The 26,240-nt window shown below is 33.4% G+C and overlaps 1 long non-coding RNA gene across 1 annotated transcript in view; it reads right to left on the bottom strand.

The window, feature by feature from the left end:
- Window positions 1-23,032, bottom strand: part of LOC147825009 (uncharacterized) — a 72,617-nt gene extending 49,585 nt beyond the window's left edge. Inside the window, exon 1 of the long non-coding RNA XR_015441460.1 lies at window positions 22,788-23,032. This is a non-coding gene — a long non-coding RNA (uncharacterized LOC147825009). The remainder of the gene's footprint in view (window positions 1-22,787) is intronic.
- Between the last annotated feature and the right edge of the window lie 3,208 nt (window positions 23,033-26,240).

The raw sequence follows: 26,240 nt of genomic DNA, 5'->3' as shown, positions 1-26,240 counted from the left end.
TCAGCCTGTGATAATTTGCAAAAAAGATATAATCTGTGAAGGAGATGTGAGCATTACATTGTTTATTAAATAAGTTGTCATTGACCTAAGTTTCATACCTTAAGGAATCTTTTAAGATCCAGTTAGTTTGGGACATTCTCTACTCAAAAGAAATGTTTCTGTTTGGAACAATGTGTTAGTAAGATTTCTGTTGCTGTAGCAAATACCCAAGAAAATCCAATTAAAAAGAAAGAAAGTTTTATTTTAGTTCAGAGTTTTGGAAATTTTGGCTGTAGTTGTCCCATTGTTTTTAGGCCTATGGCAGCAAATCAAGAGGGGAACATATCAGGGAAGAAGTTGCACTCCTTTTGGTGGCCAGAAAGAAAAAAGAAAGAAAGAGAAGAAACTAGGCTCTCAAATTTCTTCCACTAATCCCAAGTTTCTAAAGGTTCTACCACTTCTCAGTAGTGCCATGAGCTAGGGACTATGCCTTCAACGCATGGGCTTTTGGGGGATATTTATCCAAACCATAGGAGGCAAGTCCTTTCATGACATGTGAATTAACTAATGCATCCAAAATTTTGCTAGTAGAATATTTCTTTGTTTAATGCTAATAAGTATAATGCCAATAAAAATAAAATCTTTCCTCATTAATATGTATATATATATACACAATCTCATATATGTACACATACATATATACATACATGGATATACATTTATGTAGTGTAGGGTTTTTGTTGTTAATTGTTTTTCTGATTTGGTTTCATTTATTAGGGTATTTCTTAGAGGTTATTCTTATGCTATTGCATACTGTAACTCTCCAAAAAAGAAATGAAAAGAGAATAACACATATTTATCAATACCTTTCTACATGTCAAGTTATGTACTAAGCATTTCAAGTTTATGATTTCATTTTGCAATGTAGGAAGGTAAGTTTTTTTCTACATTTTACAAATAAAACAAAATAGAGAAGTTAAATAACTCTCACACAGTCATGAAGTCGGATAGGATTGAGACTGCATTCTGATTTCTAGGTCTATGCTCTTACATAATGCTATCTCACATTTATTTGACAAGTAGCATTTTGTTCACTTAAAAGTCACCCACATTCCCAAGAAAAATTGTATATAAAAAGACATTTAAGTAATATCTAGATTAGATAGTTACCAAGTCTGGATCAGAAATTATGTCCTACTCATCTTTGTATTTCTAACGCATCTAATAGGTCTTACTGCTTAGTATTTAATTGAATGTCCATACCAATAATCATAAAAATAGTACTTAAAATGTCACAATTTAGAAAAATATTTGAACCAACACCAATAACAGAACTCCAGTGAGAATATGGAGTTCATAAGTGTGACAATATGCTGAACAGGAATCTTGGGAACAGGTTGATACCTCTATGTGGAAAGAATCTATCTCAATTTTTTGTTTTATTCATCACTGGACAATCATAGTAAAGGAAAAAGAACTAGAAGTAGTTTATATCTTATGCTTTTGAATTCACACTTGAAAAGTCATAATTATTAAACACTGAGCATCATTTATACATTCAAAAAGGAATGCAATTTCCATTTGCACAAAATAGATATTTTCTCAATTAGCTAAAGTCGGTTAACCTCTTTAGAAAATAGACACATATTTATTATCAGAGATTATAATATTTTTGTTCTGCTGGTAGCGCTGGATGGATGAAAACATTGAGTCATTCTTTTTTTATATAGTTTTTCAGGGACCAAGGTTTATAGAATCTTTGCCCTCTTTAACATCCAGCTTTCAAGGTTGCTGTCAGAGTTCCCTCCATTCTAGACTTCCAATGACAAAACAGAGAAAAATGGAGCACCCCAAAGGGGAATTTTATGAGTCAGACTTTAAGTGGCACTCATTGCTTCTATTCAAATACCCGTGGTTGAAACTCAATGATATGGCCACCCTTAATTCCAGAAAGACTGGGGAAATGTGGGACATGGAAAGCCAGCTAATTTTCAGCCTCAATTCTTACATGTATGAAGAGAAGCAAATATTTTTGGTGGACTACTAGTCACAGTGTTTTTGCTATATTAACTTAAAGTCAGACTAAAATGTTGACAATAATTGCTTCAAGACCCTGAATACTTACGGGAAAAAAAAAAGCAGAATTTGAGATTGTAGTCAGAATCTGGCAACTAGACATGTCTTTTAAATATGTAACATAAATACATTAGTTCCAGATACAGTCATCAATTTATGATGGTTCAAGTTATATATACATACACTTTTTTACCTTATGATGGTGCAAAAATGGTATGAATTCAGTAGAAATTGCACCAAATGCTAGGCACCTGCTGTGAGCTGGAGTTCCCAGTAGCCACTTTACTTTGTACTGTTACCACACAACCATATTCAGTAGATTCAGCATATTAAATGCACTTCAATTTATGATAGTTCCAACTTAATAGGGGTTTCAATTAATATTAATTAGGATTTGAAGGGTTTAGGAACATTTGTACAAGACGATTTGGTTTTTGACCTTGAGCTATCCCTAATATTGAAAAAGAAAGGTTCAAAATGTTTTTGAAATAAGGACAAACTAAAATATCTTAAAGTGAAACTAAAGCCAGTAAAATCCTGTCTGAGATTTCCAATGGTCGCTCGGAAGGCAAGAAATTTTCAGTGTTTTGAATTACTATGGTTTGTAAAAGCTCAGATTATCCAAGTTTCCAAACTACAATGAACTTGAGTACAAATTTCTGTGTGTCACACATGAATCAGATCCATATAAAGCTTCTAGCATCTTACAATTGCCTCATTTAAACACAACTTTCCGGTTCCTGCAATAGAGAAAAGGAAGACGGTCTAATCACAAATAGGCTTTTCTTTACCTTAAAGTGGTACGCTTCACTGTTATTTTCATTTTATTGCCCAAAGCAAGTCACATGGCTGCACTTCTCTGCAGGGAAGCTGGTAAATGGAGAGGAATAATTTCTGGGCATCTTTGATGAGTGTTCTAGCTTCCACCACAGGCACTGACAAGTTTCTTCACTCATTTAAAACTAAAAATAGGTCACTCATCCAAAAATAGATTATTGGTTGCAATTTAGAACTTTATCCCAGTATTGTTACAGATTATGAAATAATATTTTTCTAGAAACAAATACATCCAGAGAGTAGATAATAGAATTGCACTTACCTTATGTTAAGGTAGACGAACTTCCAGAAGTTAAGCAAGAAGTAGTCACCCATTTATCAACTAATAGAACTTAAAAAATATTCTTTAGAAAGAAATTGTACTGATATTCCCAGACCATTTTGTAATTGCACAAGGCCATCTGACACAGACATTAAATGCTTCTATTTTCATTAATATATGGAACAATAATTAACAATAATGTCAATATAGATATTATTTTCAGTTTTTGCATTTACATAGATTTTTCTGCAAAAGAAACAAAACCCATTCAAGGGATCAAAACTGTCAAAACTTTGAAAAATAGGTGTCTGTACTGTGTGGTCGAATTCCAAAGGTTCCTCCTAGTACTCAAAACTATAGATGAGATTTTTGTGAATATATGTACACATATAAACCAATTCCATGAAATGTGAATTATATTGAATACTGAATAATATTCTGGAGCTAGTCAGGCTGCAAATATCTTCTAGAGTGTTTTAGCATAACAGTTGAGAATATGAACCAAAGCTTGTGTTTCTTGAGTTTTGTGGTATGAAACACAGGAGTAAAGCAGGACCCCAGAAGATTTATGTATTATGTGAAGAAGGGAATCAGAAGATATTGGCATAGAACAAAATGGTTAAGATGTGTAAAGATTTAAAACTTTGCAATGTCTCCAACTAGTATACAAGTACAAAGTATGAGAAAGACATTGAAAACTCTGAGCAACAAAGTAATGAAAAAGGGAATAAATCCACTCTTCTCCCACTTGGATTTATCATGGAGCAGGTCTAGAAAGCATTTTCTTTGACAAGCTTTTAAAGGAATGGTCAGAAAGTGCTTAGTGGATGAACTGATAGTTTTAAGGAGTTTAGGAAACCTTGGATCAAAGGATTAGCTAAAGGTAGAGACTGGACAACTGCTTTCCTGTGGAACAATGCACCTGGGCTTGAAATCTGGGACCTACATTTGAGGTTTCTTTGGCCTCTTCCACCCTATGCTATCACAGTCTGAAGCAAACAGTCTGGGTTTTGAGGTACTTTGTTGTCAATGGCATGAATTTGGGTCTAAGATACAGGTCGTATGTTACAAGGAATGATGATAAGTCCATAAGTGGAACCAACAAAGTAAGACATGTTTACATTAATAGGACCTTATTTACTATAATTGTACAGTAGAGACATATTGTTTAAGTGTGTATTTTATGTATTTACCTTAGTAGAATTTTTTGCAAAATATCTTGAGGATAAAATATTAATTGCTTGCAGTGTCACTTTATTAGTTTTGTTTCTTTTTCAGTTTGTTTCCTGACTAGGCGTTACCTAAGATTAGTCTTGAAAAAACATCCAACTCGGTTTACTCAGTTCAATTTTGCAGAAATCTATTTTGTGTCTACTCTGTGCCATATCTGGTGGGCTATGAAAATTTATAGGTGAATAAGATCTTGCTTTTACATAGCTTTCAGTGGATATTGTTTTAAATGGAATGCTAAAGGTATATAGATGCTTGAGAGAACTTAGAGGGGGGTGTTAATTCAAAAGAAAGCAGAATATGAAAGGTTTTATAGAGAAGAGACAGTAATGATATGTAATGGAGAGAAGGGTGTTCCATATAAAGAGAATAACAAGGTATGAGAGAACAAGACATGTTGAATATATGACAGAAATTGTAGCAGATTATGGATACGTTGCAGACAAGGTGGGAGGCAAGAATGAAAACTGAGTCATGAAGAGCAAGATCGTAAATCCAGTGTGCCTTGAAAGAATAAGACGATCACACCTGAGCTCTAGAGCTATTGCACTGGACAAGAATGTGACAGTAAAAGGGACTGGGTACAAATGGAAGCAGGATGAAGGCTTGGGATTATGTTATGGCCCAAGGGTAACACTGATGCATCCTGACAGTGATATCATTGTGATAGATAAGGAAGCACATCTGTGTGATATGGGTGCTGAAAGACAGGCAAGAGGATGGATGACTTCCAGATTTCTGTCTTAGGTTTTTGGGTTTCACTAAATATGAAAGGCAATAAAATCTGGTAAATAACATGTTTTAGCAACAGCTGACTAATTTTCTTTCATCATAAGTGGAATATAACATATGCCAGGCAATAAGTCATATCCAACAGATTCTGGAATACAGAAATACTGTTAAGATTTTGGGGTGAAAATATGAAATCTATAACTGAACATTTATGAACAAATTATTTCAATGTGGGGCACTTGACAGGCCCAGCCTTTCCAGGATTTGGTGTAAGAGTATACTGCTGAATGTTTTGTAAGAGGAATGGGCGCAGTTTGGTTAAGAAACTTGCAGAAAATAATTTTGAAATAAAATGAACCTTGTTTCAACTTTTCCCATTGGAGAATCTGATATAAAGTGCTTTTATGCCCTTTCTATCATTCACAAATTTCTAGAAACATTTTCTCCATTCATATACATCACTAGGAATGGCCATTCTTACTGCTACTAATGTCACACTTTTTCCAGGTAACAATCTTTTTTTTGTTAATTTCTTTCTTCCTGTTTTTCCATGTTAGAGGTTGAATAACTAAGTTTAAAAAATCTGCTACTTCATTCTCAGGAGACTTAGGGGTGACCCTTTAATAAAGTGATAAGATAATGTTATCTCCCTTTTGAACTGTTAGCATGTCAGTGAATGATGCGAGGCCCGTCCCTGATGCAGCGGTGAGCCTGATAATCTGGTGGAGGTCTGCACTGTGTGCTGAGTACACTGTTATGAGTTGCTGGACACCCTTGGGTCATCTGCCTTGCCATATTTGACATGTCTTGAACTCTATGCTTTTGATTCAGCTCTAATTTCAAGAATGTGTCTCAAAAGTTAAAAAAAAAATTATTTGGTTTTGTTGTTAGCATTAAACAATTAATTTTAATCACCTAATTTTATACTCTACCTCTGATCATAAACCTCTGGAATAGAAAATAAAATAAGTTTAAGAGGAAGAAAACATAAATGTTTCTTCAGCTACTTTTTCCTAGAGAACATATGATGTTATTCAGATTCACAAACTTATTCATTATTTAAAGTTATCAGTAGTCAAAGATGGCATGCATATATTTTATTTTCAAATGATTCACAAGGTGTATAATGAGAAAAAGCATTTAATAATTGACATTGTGATTTCTTTTTCATTGATATAATATCATTTGTACAACTTTTTTATTAAAGTTAACAATGGCATTATGTGGCCGTGGATCATGCTTTGGAAGTTTAAATCTTTAAAGTGTGTAGGAATATACTTCAATTCCACAGTACATTTTTATTTCCTTTAATCTTCTCTTTTAAATGCAGTGCATTTGATAATGAATGATTCATGTACTTGCAAATTATTCAAATGTAATATACTTTGGAATTTTTCAGAGAAATTCCAAAATGGTTATGATAAAGTAAGGCAAAGATTAAACTTGAGATCACAGAATGCTTTAAAAAATAAGATTTTAAAACAGTATTTCTGAGATCTTTATTTCTTCTACTGTAAATCACATCATCTCTTTTGACTATATTTTTGTTGTTAATTTACAATGATTTACAACTGAGAAAAATTGCATCTCACAGTGTATACTTTTTAGCACCAAGGATCAAGGCATATGAAGGGAATGTTTTCTGTCACAGATGTATCCCTCAAGAGCCCACACTTATGCTTCTGGTAGAGGACAGCAAATGATGGCAGTAAAACACAGTTGAGTTTGGAATAACACGAGTTTCAAATGTATGTGTCCCCTTGTTATGGTTTGTGTCTAGACATCCTCCCAAAGCTAGATGCAATCATAGGTGGGGCTTTTCAGAGGTGGCTGTATCTGGAGTGTGTGATGCTGGGATCAAGGGTATGTGGCTATTAAATCAGTCCACTGATTGGTTTGGTATAGTTCTGGGTAGGATTAAGGTTGCCCCCTCCTGGGCGTGAGTGCTATCCACCCTAATAGTGGGTAGCCTGGTTAAGATATAAGAGACAGAAAGAAGGTTTCTGGTTGCTTTTTGCTTGCTGCTTCTTGGCTACTTCTCTACCTTGATGCCTGCTTCCCACTGTGAACTGTTTCTCCTCTGTGATGACTCCCTGCTATGCCACCCTGCGTTGGAGCCAGCCAACTATGAACTGAAACCCCTACAAACTCTGAGGTGAAGAAACCTTTCTTCTAACTTTGTCAGGTATTTTGTCTCAGAAATGGGAAAAGTAACTAAAATACCCCTTATATATGGGTGGTCTTTTTTGACACAGTGAAAAAAGTTCACAGATGAACTATGAAGCTTAGAAATGTTGAAAATATTAAGATTACTGTAGTTAGATGTGTCATAAATATATATAGGTAAAAGTGTACTTTATCATTCACTAATATAAAGTACACATATTTATTATGAAAAGTTAAAATGTATCAAAATTTATGCACATGAACTTTTGGAGATTCCATATAACACCATTCCCATTTGAGAGAAATGTAAGTATAGGGATGCAGTATGACATCTTAACTACATAAAATAACTGTAGCATACTATAGAACATTAATAATTCTGTATCTACACCCCATTACTAGTGTAGACAGTGCCAATGGTGAGGCTAATTATTTGATATAAGCAGTTTCTTTCTCTATTAAATTGTGAACTGGGGTAAAAATGATCTCCTAGGTTTCCTGCATATTTTTCTACATGTATGGTACATATAAATCAAAACATGTGTTGATCTGCAAGGCTTTTAGTCAACAGCAGGTTATCAGTAGCTACATTTTTTGGAAGTCAAAAGTTATATTTGGATTTTCAATTCCAGGGCATTTGGTGATCCTAACCCTATATTTTTAAAAGGTCAACTGAATTTGCAATGGCAGGCAAAAGAAAGAAGTCTTTAAAGGTGCAAAAGGACATTGATTCTTTTACTTTATGTAGAGCTTTATTACTATTGTATTTTTATTTTTTCCATTTAATACAACTCCTGTATATTACTACAAGAATTGAAAATGCAGAAAATAAGAAGGTATGAAAATGTATTATAGGGTAAAAGACATAGTCTGCAAATAAACCCTGACTTTTGATGTCTGCATGAACATGTGCAAGTGAAGTTCTCTTAGCCTGCTGTGATTCTGCAGCAGTTGGGGTTCCCTGAAGTGGGAAAAATCAGATGACTAAGAAAGGCAAGGATGGGGGAATCTGGAGATACAATCATGAGCAGCAAAGCTTTTCAACCCTTGTATGTGAACTTGATAATTTTGAAATACTTTTTGTGAATTATAAATAAGTAGAACTGTGTACCAGAGAAGGTATACATATTGTCTGAAACATTAAGGTTTCCAAAATTGTGAAGGAACAATGAGGTAAAATGGCAACCTGTCTCTTTCTATAAAGAATATAGCATGCTACCTTGCAGTTGCTTTTTGGACTGAAATATGTTAAAGCTAGATGATTTCCTTCTGCATACTGTATGCTTTATGAGATAAAAGTGCAGATGGTGGGCCACATCTGTCATTTTTAGAGATAGTTTACACTTGGCCTCCTTTATTTTCCACTCAGTGCTTTGGTTCTTTCATAGAGCTCCACCCTGTCTTTCCTCTGGCCACAGGACTCTGTTGACCCATTTATTTCTTTATTCCCACAAAGTCCCAAATTACTCTTCTTCCCTGAGCACTGCTGTAGTTTCCAGTATCCTCAACTTCACCTTTCCCAAAGACAATTATAGATATTCAGGAATAGACATAATTTCTTGCTGTTAAACATTAAATCAAAAATGTAGTAAAGAGAACAAGAAGGTTGGAGAATTATAAGAAAGGGCACAAAGTGTTGTGACATTTCATGCATGTATCCACCCAACATACACAAACATAGTAGTTGCCCCTTCTGCCAAGACAAGTGAGCCATGTTAGATGTGCTGTGAGTGCATTCAGTGCACTGAAGATCTCTTTTCAGCTACATCTCCTGTCCTTTTGGCCACTCTTCCATGGGCCAGGAAGACCCTTGGCTGGGCTCTATAGTACAATGTTATGCAAATCAGAAACACGATCTTTGTCCCCCCAACCCTGGGATCCAGTGGAGGAGGGATGAGAGATTTAATAAAATAAATCATCAGGTGAATACAAAAAGCAAGCTATTCTAAATGACACAAAAGAAGAGTATAGTGAGTAATGATGAAGATTTATTGATGCTATGGCCACAGTTCCTTCACAGTAAAGCAAGGCAGTGAATCAGCCCACAGACTCTGGGTGGGTTTGATATTTTGAATAACAGAACAAAACTTCAGCAAATAAATACTGTAGGTAAAGATTATTTTACTTATTATCCATACATCTCTAGTGCATTATTTAATAACTTTGTAACTTCCCTTCAGTTACTCTACAAATGATTTTCTGCAAAAATGAGTTGGAATTAGTATTACTAATCATCACACATTTACATGGATTTCTTTATATTTTCAATTCACTTGCCTTGGGGAAATATCACATATTACCTGAAAAATATAATCTAGGATATAAATGGAAACCCACATTTATGTTCAAAACCAAGGAGACTGAACATTCAGTCATAAACTCATAATCACTATAGGTACACAGTGTATTCAGTACATAGTAAAAAGAGTCATTGAATATTTTTCTCTTTTGATAAATGTGTTTCTCAGTTCTTACGGTCTGGTCAGAACCCAACAATCTGAGCCAAGCCATGCCCTCAAATTATACACTGAAATTCCTTAAAATTCAACTGCAGATTTTTATGTGTTGAGTGATCACTATTATTATAGCAAAATACCTTTTTAACTAAATGGAGTTATTTATAGGGCTATATTTGACTTTAAGTACTGTTACGCTTATATGAAGAAATGAATATTCAAGAAAGCATATTTTGGACTATTAATTTTTAATTATTCCATTCAATGTTTGATATGTAATATATTAACTACTAATTATTGTAAGTTATGCACTAGCTTAAGTTTTGAAAACAGACAAGCAAGCAAAAAAGGGCATTTAAAAAGTAAAGAAACATTTTTACAGTTAGGCATAGTATAATATTTTCTTGGCAGATTTTCCTGTACTTCTGTCAATGAATTTCACCTATATCTCTAAAGTACAGTATGTATTTTGTTATTAGAAAGCACTCAGAGCAGGTGTGTAATACCAACTTTATTTTTGCCATCATTTTTGGTTTTAATGTTGTCTGTCTCTTCCTATAAAATTGGGGAAAAAATCAGTCTCTCTTCTTGGCTAAAAATGGGAACAGGAATGACTAGTGAATACTTCAAAGGGTTATGGTGAAGATCAAAAGAAATGACATTTGTAAAAAAATTTTATGAAATACTATGACAATATACTTCATTTTACTAATCTATTTTCTTTGGACAATATGAGTGTGGACAGAAAACCTCTTCGAATATGATGTTGTACCTAAGGTCAGTGATTTTCAACTTAGGGCTTAGTTTGGAAGGTGTAGAATGGTAATTTGGGTTGGGAAGTACTTTAGGGGATGTTTTTAGCATCCATTGATGACTTTAAAATAAGCTTGCCCTGATTAATCTACAAAATTGTGTAAAGATAGGGTGTAGGGGGTGAAGGGAGGACAGGGAATGGGGAAAAAATAAGAACCAAGGTATGTCATATATAGGTACAAGTACCCAGTGATAAATGTAAATGTATTATATACCTAAAATGTACAAATGAAAGAATCTAAGGAAAAAAAGATATTCTTTCTTGTAGTCAGCAAAAGTTTTTCTTACTCTAGAATTTTTATTTTTATTTCTAGATGCCTATTCATACTTTATACAGTGAACTCTTGAGTTATGATCAGCCTCCTATACAAACAGCTTGGATTAAGACCAGAAATTTAGTTTTAAATTATGACAAATATCTCGAGTTATGACCTAATGCCAGCTGGTTGTGAGGTTTTAAACAAAGATTTATGATGCCAGAAAAATATAAACTTCAATCTGGACCCAAATGCATGTGTTTGTGGATGTGATTTTGGTCAGTGCTTTACATAATTACTACAATTACTACTATCAAAATGGTCCCAGAAAAGCTAGAAAAGAAGTTAAGGAAGGAAGGGAAGGTAAAGAAATCAATCACAATCAAAAAGAAGGAGGAAATTGTGGAGAAATACGAGAGTGGTGTTCATGTGACTGATCTCGCTAATATGTACAGTGTGTCAAAATCAACCATGTCAACAATCTTAGAGAGAAAAGATTTGAATAAGGAAGCTAGTGTTGCTAAAGGTGTTACTCAAATAAGTAAGTCATGAACAACAGTGTTAGACGAGGTAGAAAGGCTATTATTATTAGTGTGGATAAATGAAAGGCAGATGGCAGGTTATAGCCTAAGTCTACAATTTATGAAAATGCTAGGGCTATAAATGCAGATCTTGCAAAGGATAATCCATCAAAAAGTGATAATGGTGAAGCATTTGTTGTCAGTAAGGGGTGGTTTCACAATTTTAGAGCAAGACTAAGCATGGTGAAGCAGCCAGTGCTGATAAAAGGACTGCTGAAAATTATATACACTACTTTGAAAGGATGACACAGAGAAATGGCATTTGCTCTCATCAAGTTTTCAACAGGGATGAAACTGGCCTTTTCTGAAAGAAAATTCCCAGGAGAAAATACATTACCCAAGAAGAGAAGAAAATACCAGGCTACAAGACTATAAAGAAGAAGCTAAACTTATTGCTATGTGCCAATATGGGTGATGATCTCAAGATAAAGCCTCTCTTGTTTTTATCACTTTGAGACCTCTAAGGTGTTCAGAAAACATAAAATCATGAAAAATAGGTTAGGGGTCATGTGGAGATCTAATCCAAAACCCTGAGTAATGAGTACTTTTCATTGAGTGGATCAGGGAGACTTTCTGTCCTACTGTTAAGAAATATCTGGAGGAAAAAAGTTTACCACTCAAGGCTCTCTTTATCATGGACAGTGCTCCTGGTCACCCATCAGATTTGGAAGAATTGGCTAAAGAATTCCCATGACTCTCAGTCAAGTTCTTCCCACCTAATACAACTCCTCTACTGCATTCTATGGACCAGCAGGTTATAGCTAACTTTAAGAAGCTATACACCAAAGAACCATTCCTTAAGTGCTTTCAGATGATCTCAGATACAGATTTAACCCTTAAGGAGTTCTAGAAGGAAAATTACAACATCCTTTCCTGTGTGAGAAACCCTGGGCCAATATCTCTCTAAGGACGCTAATATCTGCCTGGAAGGGTATGACCTAAAATTTTACAGGAGAGAGACTTTGAAGAATGTGTAGAGGAGCTGGAGCCTTCAATTGACCATGTGGTTGATGACACTGTCACTATAGCAGAGTCCATACACTTGCAAGTAGACAGTGATGATGTTGAAGAACTGATGGAGGAACACTCGGAGGAATTGCCTACAGAGGAATTTCAGCAACAGAGAATGGCATCTGAGGAACTTTCTGAAGAAAAGGAGAAGTATCAACAATTGGTGAAATATAGGAAGTCCTGAAAAAGTGGACAGAGATACAAACATTTGTAGAGAAGACCCAACCAGACAAGGAAAAAACCAATTATTGCATTCACTTGCTAAAAGACAATGCCATGTCATACTACAAAATAGTGTTAAAGAAAAGATAGAAACAGACAACTATAGTCCAGTTTTTAGTTCTGAAAAGGTTGAGACTTAGTAAGCCAGAAGCAGATCCTAATGGCCTACAGATTCTCCAAAGGAGAGAAAGGACACAGGAGAGCCAGATTTCTGATATTATTATGGAGGGGGATTCTCTTTCCAAACAATAATCACCTTTCATTTCATCCTCCCTCTCCTTCCAACGATAACCACTTTCCATTTCATTCACCTTTCCTACAAGCCAAAGATGTCAACTTGAATGGTGAGTACAGTATGAAATTGCTGTCTCTGATAAAATAGGCACATATTATAGATTTTGGTGAATACATTAGGGAAATTAATGGTGTTTCTGGTAATTTATACACATTATACCACCCTTTTTATGATGAAAAGTTTAGTCAAGTGGTGCTTTGGGAGGTTCAGGATGCATTATGAGTATTTCCATTATTTCTTATGAGAAAAATACACTTGATGTACAGTCTTGAACTTGAGTTTCAACTTTAGTTACAACAAGCCCTTGTGAATGAATTGAGTTCATAACTCAAGGGCCCACTGTATTTTCTAAATGACAATACTTTATTACATTTTAATAGATTTTCCTATCATTTTATACTATTGTAAAATCTCTTTCCATTTTATTTTAATCATTTAATTAAATAAAGTCGTCCTCTTATTTCTAGATCATTTTTGAATTGCACCACTGTATTAACCATATTTTTGTTCCATTATTTTGCAGGAGGTAGGCATATGCTATTATGGTATTTATTGAGGTCTGTCCTAGGTTTTAGGGGTGATGGAAAGATATAAAACTCATTGTATTTGACTTCTACTTATCTCTATTATAGTTTACTAGAAGAAACACAATTACTGTAACAAACAATGGAAAATAGTGATTTTGCATGAAACAACCCTGAATTTACTCAGTAATCATGTACATCAACAGAACCTGAGCATTTAGAGTTCTGTAAATATAAAAAGATTCAGAAATTGAAATAAATATTTTTCTGTTTCTCTTTTTGCTTTCAATCTAATTTCTGCTCATGAAAACAATTTCAAAGATATAGTCTAAGAAAGATATTTGTGTTTCTTAAAAATTATAGCCTTGGTATTTGCTGAACATGAAAGTTGGCATGTTGGGAATTACCTACTGAATCTCAGTGAGACTACTGTTAGCCAGAAGAGCAGTGGAAATAAAAAGAAGCAATCACAGAGGACTGGGGATTTCTATGAGAAAGAGAAGAAAGAAACTGGTAGAATGAAGGGACAATCTAGAAAGTAAGAGTGACTAAGATTTTTATCCTGGGGTGCATGTATATTCTTAACTCTTCCACATTCTTTGTTGAAATATACATTGTCAGTTATTATGCTAAAAATTTTATGTATACCTCACTAATTCTCACAAAAGCTTTTTGTTGGAAGAACTCTATTATTCTTATTATGAAAGGCACAGAGAGATTAAATATCTTGTCCCAAATCTCACAGTAATTTAGTGAGAAGGGTTGGATTCTAACTCTGAATCTGACTGTGAGCAGTTAACTTTTATAGAGCTCCTGGTGTTCACTTTCTTGGCTATTTCTGAAGAGATTGCTTAGGAATTAGCTTAAGAGATAGAGAGGGAGGGTGAGAAGGAGAGAGAGAGAGAGAGAGAGAGAGAGAGAGAGAGAGAGAGAACAAATAAGAAATAAGAGATGGAAAGAGACCCTTGCCTGTCTTAGAGTCTTAGAGCCAGTTATATGTGAGGGTAGATCTCCCTTGAAAAACTTTTTATTTCCTTTTGGGTTGTCATTGGAATGACATTAAAAGCTAAAACTAAGCTTTTAGAGACATGAGAGAATCTAATCAAATGTGGTTTTTAAAGTAATTTTAGAGTTGTAAGCCTAGAAGGTGAAAAAAATATATAGTCATGCAAGATTCTATCAAATTGGGCCATTTTATGCTCCTAGGGCAGAGAAGGTGAGCCAGTCTCAGCACCCGGAAGGAGGCTCTCCCGCCACAATTCCACGCTCCTAGGGCAGAGAAAGTGGGCCGTGCAGGTACCAGAAGCACCCCCTCCCCACCCCGTGGAAATGAGAAAACACATAAACAAGCCTCAAAAACAGACTTCCAAATCACCTACAGCAACCCCAAAGGGAAACGAGATGGAACAATCTGATACTCTACCACCTGGACTCTCTGAACTGGCAACAAAAGAGGATTTCAGAAAAATGAAATCAGAAATAATTTCTCAGATAACAGCAAAAATTTTGCTCATGGTGCGAGACATGATTAATAAATCTAGAGAGCACACAGATAAAAAAATAGAGGATCTGAGGAACATGATGGAATCCCAACATAGGAAACAAATGGAATCCATAAAACAGATGCAAACAGATTTCCAAGAGATTAAAAACTCCATTGAAAGTCTGTGCAGTAGAATAAACTAGTGTGAGGTTAGAATTTCAGATATAGAAGATAAGATTGCAAACAGTGACCAGGAAAAGCAAAATTGCTTTAAAATTGTAAGGGAACATGAGAAATCAATCCAGCAGCTGCTAGACAATGCAAAGAAGAATAACATAAGACTGATTGGTGTCAATGAAGAAACAAGAGGGAGTGTAGATGACATAAAAAAACTGTTCACAGAAGTGGTGGCAGAAAACTTCCCAAGGAGAGGAAAAGAACTTGACATACAGATAAGTGAGGCATATAGGACTCCACCTAGCCTTGATCAAAAAAATCTACACATAAGCATATAATAGTTAGGATTCCAGAAATCCAACAGAAGAACAAAATTCTACAAGCAGTGAGAGAAAAGAAACAAATCACATAAAAAGGAAAGCCCATCAGAATCACAGCAGACTTCTCAATGCAAACCCTCAAGGCAAGAAGAGCTTGGAGTGAGGTATTTCAAGCCCTAAAGGAAAACAGCCTCCAAACCAGATTGATGCACCCTGCAAAACTGTCTTTCAAAACTGATGGAGAAATAAGATGCTTTCATGATAAAGAGCACCCCAGGAACTTCATGAATACCAAACAAGCACTCCAAAAAATTTTAGACAATACCCTAGGAAAAGACAATGAGGATCACAACTCCAGGAAGCACAGCAGAATGAATCCATTGGGTGTGACAAATTAAACGCAAAGGGGGAGAATCCAACAAAAAGAAAAAGTCATGACAAGACTTTAAAAAATTTTAACTTCATCTCCCTAATGAGTATATAATTCAATCTTGTTATTGTACTGATTAGTATTTTTCTGAATCTAGAGTTGCACACCTTTCCTTGTGCTGTACTGGCTATTTATCATCTTCTTATGTCTACTTTTTAATTGGGTTATCTATTAATGAGCTGTAAGAGTTGTTTATATATTCTGATCATAGGTTATATGCATTGTAAATATGGTCTGTTTAAGGACTACTTTTCATTTTAATGATGTCATTTAAAGTTCTAAATTTTGATGGAATCTCTTTTATCAATTTTTTTCTTTTATACATCATGTTTTTTGTGTCCTAGGTAGTTCTTGCCTACCCTAAATTCATAAACATTTTCCTTTGTTAAAAAAAAATTCTATCCAATTGAAAGAATATCAAGGACCCAAATATAAGCTTTAGTGTTTTGTGGCAGTCCCTTTTAGGTCCACAATTTCAGGTCTAATTCACATTGAAGTCTATGGCCATGGTGCTTTCTGGAGTTTTGCATATCCATTGCCGATTCAACATTAGAACAGCAGTAGATGTCATAGATACATCTTTGGAGGGCTGAAGAAGACAAGACCAGAACATTCTTTAAGGATTGTGTGTGTGTGTGTGTGTGTGTGTGTGCGCGCGTATACACATACAAAAGCTATATATATATTATGAACATAATTACACATAGTATGTAGATACACACATATATAACTTTACATCTAACATCTTTATGCTTATCTATATTCATACCTTAGTAACTCTAGATAGTGAGATTTATCTGAAAAGTTTCAATTTTCCATGAGTAGGTCAGAAGTAGGAAATAATGGCATTTATCCCAAAGATGTGGACTTTGTGAACTTATAAGAAATCCTCATGACACACTTATCTTAAAAATAAATTTAACTTAACCTTTAGAGTATGATATCTGGCCTAGAAATGTCCAATTCCAGATTTCATGTCCAGGGCTAGGGCTCTGCTCTTCAAGCAACCTCTTTCTCATAGCTGAGGAAGTCATTGCCTTCAAGGAGCTGCATGTATTTATCTCTGAGAAAAATTAAAGTTCTAGTTCTGAGAATTAGTTATAGAGAGATGAAATAAGTCAAACCTATACTATTTTCATTCTTTGTGATTAAGTATAATTTGTGTAGCTTTGGCATTTGAAACATTTTTAAAAACTTAAACATTTTATCCTATTACCATAACAAAGAAATAACTGAGTGACAAACTGAATAATTGGTGCAAACTTGTAATTTTATAGCATTTTAAAACAATAATAGAATATGTACAAAATCTCAAAAATCATCATATTTCTAAGCATACCTTTATGATAATTACTGAAATACATAAGAAGATTTATTTCACTTCATCTGAGCATACTTTAAAAGAAAATAAAATATATTAAATTTGCAAATACAGTTTGAAATATTTAAGGGAATATACATAATTCTAATGCAAAATGTAAGTTACAAATGATTATTGAAATAGGCTCAGTGATAAATAGAATAAATGATGTGTAAATTGAACTCACAGTTTGAAGAATTGTTTCAGATGGTAACTTTTATAATGGAATAGTAATATGCCAAATTTCCCAGTGAATAATTGGTGTGGTTGACAGAATCCACCCTCTAAGGTATGATAAAAACCCAACCTGACAATATAACTATCCAAGAAGTTAAAATCACCCTTGGACTTTTCAGTTACATAAACCAATGTGTTTTCATTTTCTTTTTTTCTCCAAGTTAATTTATTCAGAGTTGGTTATCTAAGACTTGGAACTAAAAGTGTTTTGACTAGTAGAGTCAAGTTTGAGGGTATTTTCGTACGTGGTTTGAAAAGAAAGACATTGGGAAATATGTTGAGTGTTTGTGAGTTTGGAAAATTTGATATTTTAAAACATTTTGCTATGTATTTGAATAAAATTTCTTACTGATACTGGGCAACACTAGGAATCTGCATTTTGAGGGCTGTGGGGGAAAACTTGGAAAATGTCTAAAAAAGTATGCTCATCACCCAGAAATAAGCAGAGTTAATTTTTTTGTCTTTTCTTCTAATCTTTTATTATGTATATTTGTGTAAATGTCTGTCTGTATAAAATATATAAAAAAAGTATCATTATATTCTCTTTATACATGTGTAATACATGTATTAAATGCATAGATTATTTTCATGGTTTAAATTTTTATGTTGATGTATTACAAGTACATATTAATAAAGAAAATATAAAAAGGTCTTCCTTTTCTCCTAAAAAAATAAAATAAAATTTCATGACAAAGTAATTAGATAATAACAATAGTTAATATACTGTGTATTATTATGTCAAAAAAATGACCAAATATTACCCAAAGTACACATCATAGACAAAAAAGACTCTTACTTACAAAGAAGAAACAAACAAAAAGATAAATCTTTCTTTTCAATGAAGAAAAATGAACTAGTAGTAAAAATGAAACAAATTAGCATACAACTTAAAATAATTTTGAAACAATGGCATAGATAACTTAATTACTTTTAACTTCTCTCTATTTCCTATTGATCTTCTCTTTTGCACAATCTATCTATCTCTCTACCTATCTATCTATCTATCTACATTTTGAGTTTCCCGATATAAGACAAACCAAGCAATATTTAAGCTTATGTGTCTGATTTATTTTACTTAACATTGTGTTTTCAAGTTGCAACCATTTACCTACAAATACCTCATGCTTATTTTTTTGTCAAGGTAGAATAGTATACCGTTTTGTATAAACCTCACATTTTCTTTGTCCTTTTATCTGCTGATGGATATGTATGCTGTTTACAAGATCTAACTATTGTTAATTGTTCTGCTATAAACATGAGTATGCACGTGTCTCTTATTATGATGACTTTAATACTTTTGGGAAGACACAGAAGGAGGAGGGCTGGGTCAAATGGAATTTCTATTTTTAGTCTTTATACGGAATCTCTATACTGATTTCCATAGTGGTTGTATTAATTTGCATTTTAACCAACAATTTAGAAGAGTTCCTTTTCCCCACATCCTTGATACCATTGTTCTTATTTGATTTTTTGATGATAACCATTCTTTCTTAGGTAAGATGGTATCTCAATGAAGTTTTAATTTGTATTTATCTAATGGTCAGAAATATTGACCATTTTTTCATGTGTTTTGAGAAGTGTTTGTTCATTTTGGTTGTCCATTTTTTGATTGGTTCTTTTATTTTGAGGGGTCTAGTTATTTTTGAGTGTTTATATAGTCTAGATGTTAGTCCTCTGTCTAAGGAATAGCTGGCAAAATTTTTTCACATTTTGTAGATTTTCTCTTCACTCTGTTGCTTCTTTTGCTATTCAGAAGATTTTTAATTTGATATAATCCTATTTGTTGATTCTTGGTATTACTTATTGTGCTACTGGTTTTCTGTTCAGAAAGCCATCTCTTACAGTTATGTCTTCAAGAGTTTTACCTGTTGTGTCTTTCAGCAGAGAGTTTGTTTTAACATTTAGATCTTTGATCCATTTTAATTTTATTTTAGTACGTGGCAAGATATACGAGTTTAGACTCAGTCTTCTGCATGTGGATATTCAGTTTCCCCAGCACTATTTATTAAAGGGGTATCTTTCCTTCAGTGTATGTCTTTGTCTCTTTTGTCAAAGATTAAATAGTTGAATGTGCCTGGTGTTTCTGCCTCCTCTATACTGTTGCACTGATCCACATACCTGTTTTTGTGCCTGTTTTGTGCACAGCAACTTTGTAGTATAACATCAAATTAGGGATTATGATGTCTCCTGCTTTCCTTTTGTTACTCTGGATTGTTTCTGCTATTCTGAGGCTTCTCTGGTTCCCTATGAATTTTAGAGTTCTTTTCTCTACATCTCTGAGAAATACTGTTGGAATTTTGACTAGGATTGTGTTGAATATGCTTATCAGTTTTGGAAGCATTTTGATTATGTTGGTTCTGCATTTCCAGGAATAGGGGATATCTTTCTTTTTTTCTGATGTCCTCTTCAATTTCCTTTTTCAGAGTGAAGTAATTTTCATTGTACAGGTCTGTCACTTCCTTTGTTAGATTAACTCCCAGGTGTTTAATTTTTATTGATGCTATTGTGAATGCTATTATTTTTTATTTAATTCTTGGTGAGTTTATCATGGGTCTTTAAGTATGCTATTGATTTTTGTGTGTTTATTATGTATAACACTACATTATCGATTTTGGTTATTAACTCTATCAGTCTTTTGGTGGAATTTTTTGAGTCTTGAAAGTAGAGGACCATGTCATCTGTAAATAATGACATTTTTACTTCACCATTTCCTCTACATATCCCTTTAATTTCTTTCTCTTTCCTGGTTACTCTGGTTAATTTTTTTAGGCATATGTTGAACAGAAGTGGTGAGAATGGACATCTTTTGTTGTATCCCCATTTAATATGATCTTGGCATAAATGGCTTTTATCATGTTGAATTACACATAATTTTTGTATGCTATTCTTTCAGTAAGTTTCATATCCTGAAATATTTTATCTATTTAGCAAAACTGTTTCTTTTGGGTAAGTCTATACTGGCTTTAATAGTAGAATTTAATTCTTTCTCATTCCACTTAATCAAGTTGAATGCTCTAGACTCTCTAGGTTCTATAGAGTGGTTTCAAATATTTATCAATATTCAATGATGTGCAACTACATCACTGAAAGTTCCAAAAGATCTTGGCCCCTAAAATCTAGTCTTCTGTGAAAAGTAATCCCCCTGCTTTGCTCTACTAAGGCTCTGTTTTAGATGTTATACATGAGGAACATTGCATTTTTGACTTAGGTACTATCACCACTTAACAAACTTCCTTCCACTCACAATTAGGCCTATCAGATAAAGTACAGGCTGTTCGGTTTGAAAGGGAGTTCAGATAAGTGATGGTAATGTTTTGGTACATTATATTACATGAGTATTTGAAATATACCTTGACCAAAAGTTTTCACTATTTATGTGATATGCAAATTCTATTGTATTTTTCCATAATCTAGTAACCCTATGCATAAACCCTTCAATTACATCAAGTTAAAGCAGAGAAAGGTTCAGATGTCAAGGTCACTATGTTCTTCTCTGGACTATGACCAATTTCTTTTGTTTGTTCTAAAGCCTAAAATTGAGTTCCAAAGCCCATGGTGAAGTTGAAAGGCTATGAACTCCTGACCTAAAGTGATTGCAAAGGAAACAGAAGGAAAGAAATGGGCAAGTACATTATGCATAGAATTGACACACTAATGAGTAAAGGGTGATTCATGAGCTTTAATTCTTCTGACTTTAGACAATGGCTATTCCATTGAGAAAGACAGAAAATTAGAAGTCAGAAATAGTTTGAAATGGCAGCAGATCATCATCATCAAATTGGAGGTGAGCTTCTTCAATAACTATTACCACTCCTAAGGGTCTACCTTGTTAAAAATTATTGGGAGTTTAATTGGTACTATTTCAAAAAAGAATCACTTCTTTAAAAAACACTTAGAAGTGCACAAGACTTGGTTAGATGTGTTCAGCTCTGCCTATCAACCACTTATTAGTATTTTCTGTTATTTTACTACATAAGTTGAAATAAACAGGAGCTTAAAATAGGGTGTTTCAAGGAAATTTCCAAGTTCTGATAACCAGGAATTTTTACTCAAAAAAAATTAAAAACACTTCTTGGGACTCATTAAATATTGCTACCATCACTAAAAGAGAAAGAGACATTACTGGATCAGAGCCCAGCCCACAAAAGGTTCACTTAACAGATTTATGTAACTAGAAGAGCAAACATGGCAACTCAGGGAAATAATAGCATTCTATAGAACTATTCTTCACTCCTCTCTCCCATCAACAAACGCTCATAAGAGTAAAATAAAACTGTTACTGTTTAGTACAGCTAAAGACTAAGGAGAAGGAATGAATATATAAATATATATATATATACACATATATATACACACATATGTATAAACATATATTACTTTACATATGAAATATTTCTTGAGAGCATATATTGGTAAAATTAATTAAGCATATTAATTAAGCAGATAAAAATCCTTATATTCATTAGGCTAGAAATTTCATTTAAATAGGTAAATAGTATATTAAGGACATTATCAGAATAGATACAAAATATTTATACAAAGATGTTCATAATACTATTAAGAATATATATTGGAAATGTTCTGTGTTCATTCATATTATATTAAACATATTACTTATGTTCATACAATAGACTGTTATTTAGATATTAACATTATGTTGCACACCAATGACTGTTTACAATGAATTATTTATTTAAAAGTATAAACTATTAGAGCCACAACATTTTATAATTTTCTTAAAAATAATGCATGCATAAGTATTCATGAGAGAATTGGAAGGACATAAAACACAAAGCTTAGCTGTGATTATGTTAGTAGCAACATTACTTTGATCTTCATTTTGTTTCACCTGCTTTTACTTTAAAATTTATTACAAATATTCTATATTACCTTAGACATTAAAAACATGCTATAAAACAAACAAATATTTAAAATTATTTTTAAAATATTGCATATGCTTAAATATTAGCTGTGGTGGTAGAATAAAAACTCTATAAAATTATTTGTATATTTATTTAAGATGTGAAAGGCTATCAAGAAATCATTTAATTCTGCAAGCCCATAACCTACCTAATATACTTACGTGTAGATAGTTGATCTAAATTTCAATTCATTTACTTTTCTCTAAAGATGACCTCCACCTTTTAGAAATATATTTTAAAAGTATCTCTAAGATACTTAAGTTTTATGCATAACATTTCCTTTAAATAATACTTGATGGCATTTTTATAAAATAACTAGAAACATAGATTTAAAATTTAGAGATGAACATGCTTTGCAAAATTGCTTTTCAGTTATATTCTCACCATTTGTAAAATAACTTTAAAAAAGAAACTAACCTGAGATTGAAGTCACTGTAACTTGATGCAAGGTGTCTACAGCAAAATTTGACCACTGATTGACATAGGCCAAGTAGATTTCCCATAAGTTATTTAGACCCAGATCAAATAAAATTTCTCTCAAACCAAAATATAACAATTCTTAAAATAGATATTTTCTTGAGGTTTGGGGAACCACAACCTCACAGCCACCCAAAAAGTATTCTACAAGTAGAAATAGGCATCTATTTTGAGGGAAGGAGTTTTGAGTCCAATTCTCAGCAATAATGCTGAAGTTATTCCTTTGGGCATTTCTGGGGTGGTGCTAGAATGAAGGAACTTTGTGGGTGGTCTGTGTTCCTGTAGTAATAAGTGACTGAGAAGATAACAGAAGAAAGGAAATAATGGCCCAAGTCATTATTTTTGAGTCAGTTTTCTCCAGAAAATAAAATCTTTAAGCAATGATGTAAATGGAATTATCTGAATTTATTCTATTAATTTTAGTGAGTTGTCAGTGTGATATCATTCCCCTCAAGTCCACTAGGGATTGCTGATTACTCACTTTACACAACTGCTTGCCCAAGTTGGTAATTCTTAAAAAACTTAATGCACTGTTCACCTTTTACCATTGCCTTGTTTTTTATTTGCTCTTGATACTGCAGATTGGGTGTTTCCAAGTCCATCTTCTCGTCAGCAGCAAAGCTTGTACTTGAGCTTCTCCGGGAGGAGAGGATTTGACACATGGCTTCAATCTTCATTCTCTGGCAGCATGTGAAGCCAGCCACTTGGCAGATTCCAGGTCCATAGCAGAAATATAGTTTGCTATTCTTACACTGAGCTTAGATTCTGCTGTTACAGCAGAAATCAGCTTCTCACACATGTGAAATGCAATCTCGTTAAAGCAGCAAAGGAAATGAGGTTAGGGTGGCAAAGGTGGGGGGACATGAAGCATGAAGAAAATGATAGAAATGGTATAGGGCCAATAATTTCCAGTTACTATACAGGCAGCTATGGCATGAGAACAGGCAGATTTCACCATTTCAGTTCCTCATATGAGCAACTGTTAAAAACCTGGCATTGTTACTGTGTGGACTCTCAGGCTTTAAGAATTTATTTCCAAGATGAAGATTATGAAAAATTTATGATTCCTTTCCATGTTTCTTTATGTAAAAATTGAACTGGAAAGAGTCATACATCTGGAGTTCTAATTACTTTCATGGTCTGTCAGTTATGTGATATTAGACAATTAATTTATCCTCATTGAACTTTAGTTTTCTTATATAAAGTGAAGCAGGTGAAAGAGATTATCTTCAAGATCTCCCATCAATTCTAAAATTCAGAATCCATCGTTTACCCTGGGGCCAGTCCCACTTGAAGCGGTGGTTCTGTCTTCTATGTAACCTGAAAGTTAGTTGAATTGATTATAGGTTATTTCCCGTACTCTAAACTCACTCTTCCTCTGCAGGATTTTAGGCTGAAGCCTCATAGTCCAAGTATATCTAACACATGCATGTATCAACTGAGAAGAGACTCTGACTTTTCCACACAGATAAAAAAATCATAGGATGAAATATTATGATAGTTATATCATAGCTTAAATATCTCTGTTTAATAATTGAATGGTTTGGGGCAGAACATTTTATGCTTCAACAAACAAGTTTTATTAATTGAAAGGTGACAATATGTTTCCTACTTTACAGAACTTTGTAATTATTGAAAGAAAAATATGTTTTATGAGAAATTTAAAAACATCAATTTCTATACATGAAACTAGTGGTTCTATATTTATTAAAGTGACAAAATAGTGAAATCAACTGTCAAAAACATTAAATCAAAGCTCTTATTTATTAAAATAAGTTTGTATTTGTGAAACAACAATTTAATTGGTTTGGCATAGTTTGTTTTTCTATTTAACAAATATTTATTAAATATTTACTATGATTTAGATGCTGCTGTCAGCGTTTTGAACATATCAGTGAAAAAACAGAATCATCTCTGACTCACAGAAGTTAAATTTTATTCATTTTCTTGACTCTGCAGAAATATGGGTTACTTAAAAGATTTTGAAATAAAGTTTTGCAAGCACAAAAGCTGATAGCTGAAATTCAATTTTTAATTATGTATCCATTTTATTACTTCTAAAAATTGTGTATTATTTCCCCAATCAACTGATAACTTGCTAAACACCCTTTAAGTGGTTTGTATTAAATGGTACAAACAATAGTGGAACTCTATTTTCTTCTCTGTGGATTTTAGTTGGTTTTGGTGCCACAAGATTATGTTTGCATAATTGGAGGAAGGAGTTACAAATATTTCCTTAAAAACAGACTGTCAAAACGAAGCAAAAACCAAGTAGCAAATAAGTATATAAGTGAAAAGGAAGTATTTGGGGGAGTTAATAATCTGGTAATAGCTTTATTTTATCTAAATAAATATTTTTAAGCAGTGTTCAATTTATCAACCCTGCAAAAAAAATCATTACACTACTAAGTACATTTCAAATTATTTTATTTGGTTATGATAATTATGCATAAAAATATAGGTGCATAAAAATTATTCATGATAACCTTGGTTTCTCACTGTCTTCTAAATACTTTATTAGAATGAATTTTTTCAGCTGAGAAAGCACATAACTCATTTTGCTAAATTTATGGATAGATGTTTTCCTTCTGAAATTCTGACACATATTCTCATTTATTAATCTCTTTACTAAGAGCTGAGCAGCTGTACATATTTGGAAATTTTTAAAAAGTAGAGAAAGTTTCTTTTAAAAAAGTTTAGAAGTTGAAATTTCCTTAGCAAAATCTATGGGTCATATTGAAAATAAAATTTGATGACTCCTTTTAAAACTCTTTCCGCTTTTTCTACTGCTTTGTCAATGAGCTGTTTTTATGTATTCCATTCTTGTTTTCTTTAGGGATTACATAAAAATTAGACTTCAATATTGTTCTTGGTGCTAATTGCCTTAGACATTAATTTGTTGACAGGAATTTGTTTATGGATTGATGACTCAGAGTTAGCACTGGCATCTAGGATCTAGTACTGTTAGGAAGTATTATGGAAGTATTTTAAAATCCCAGGGGTAATTTTTCTGCCTCTCAAAAAACATGTAATCATAAAAGGACAAAAAATATGTCAAAATGAGGCTGTGTAGGGCACCATTGTTCCTAATTCACCATAATTGCTTTTTAATTGTAGATCTTAGGATTTTTTTGTCTGTTGTTTTGAGATGAGGATTCATTATGTTGCCCACACTGGTTTTGAGTTCCTGTTCCCAAGCAGTCCTCTTACTTGAGCCTCTCAAGCAGCTGGGATTCTAGGTACATGCCACCACTGTGTCTGGTTTGGTTCCATTGTTTTACAAGGAAAAAAAATATATGGAAGAGTAAATACATGCAGGAATTTTCCTTTGCCTTTCTAATGCAGTTATGGACAGTGAGCATCTATTTATCTCTTCTCCTTTGCTACTAAATT

The sequence above is a fragment of the Heterocephalus glaber genome, unplaced genomic scaffold, assembly GCF_053883595.1.
Source record: "Heterocephalus glaber isolate CG9 unplaced genomic scaffold, H.glaber_assembly_v1.0 deba00001523, whole genome shotgun sequence".
Taxonomy (NCBI): Eukaryota; Metazoa; Chordata; class Mammalia; order Rodentia; family Bathyergidae; genus Heterocephalus; species Heterocephalus glaber.
Note: the sequence above shows the minus strand (reverse complement) of the source record. Positions and strands in the feature narration are given on the sequence as shown.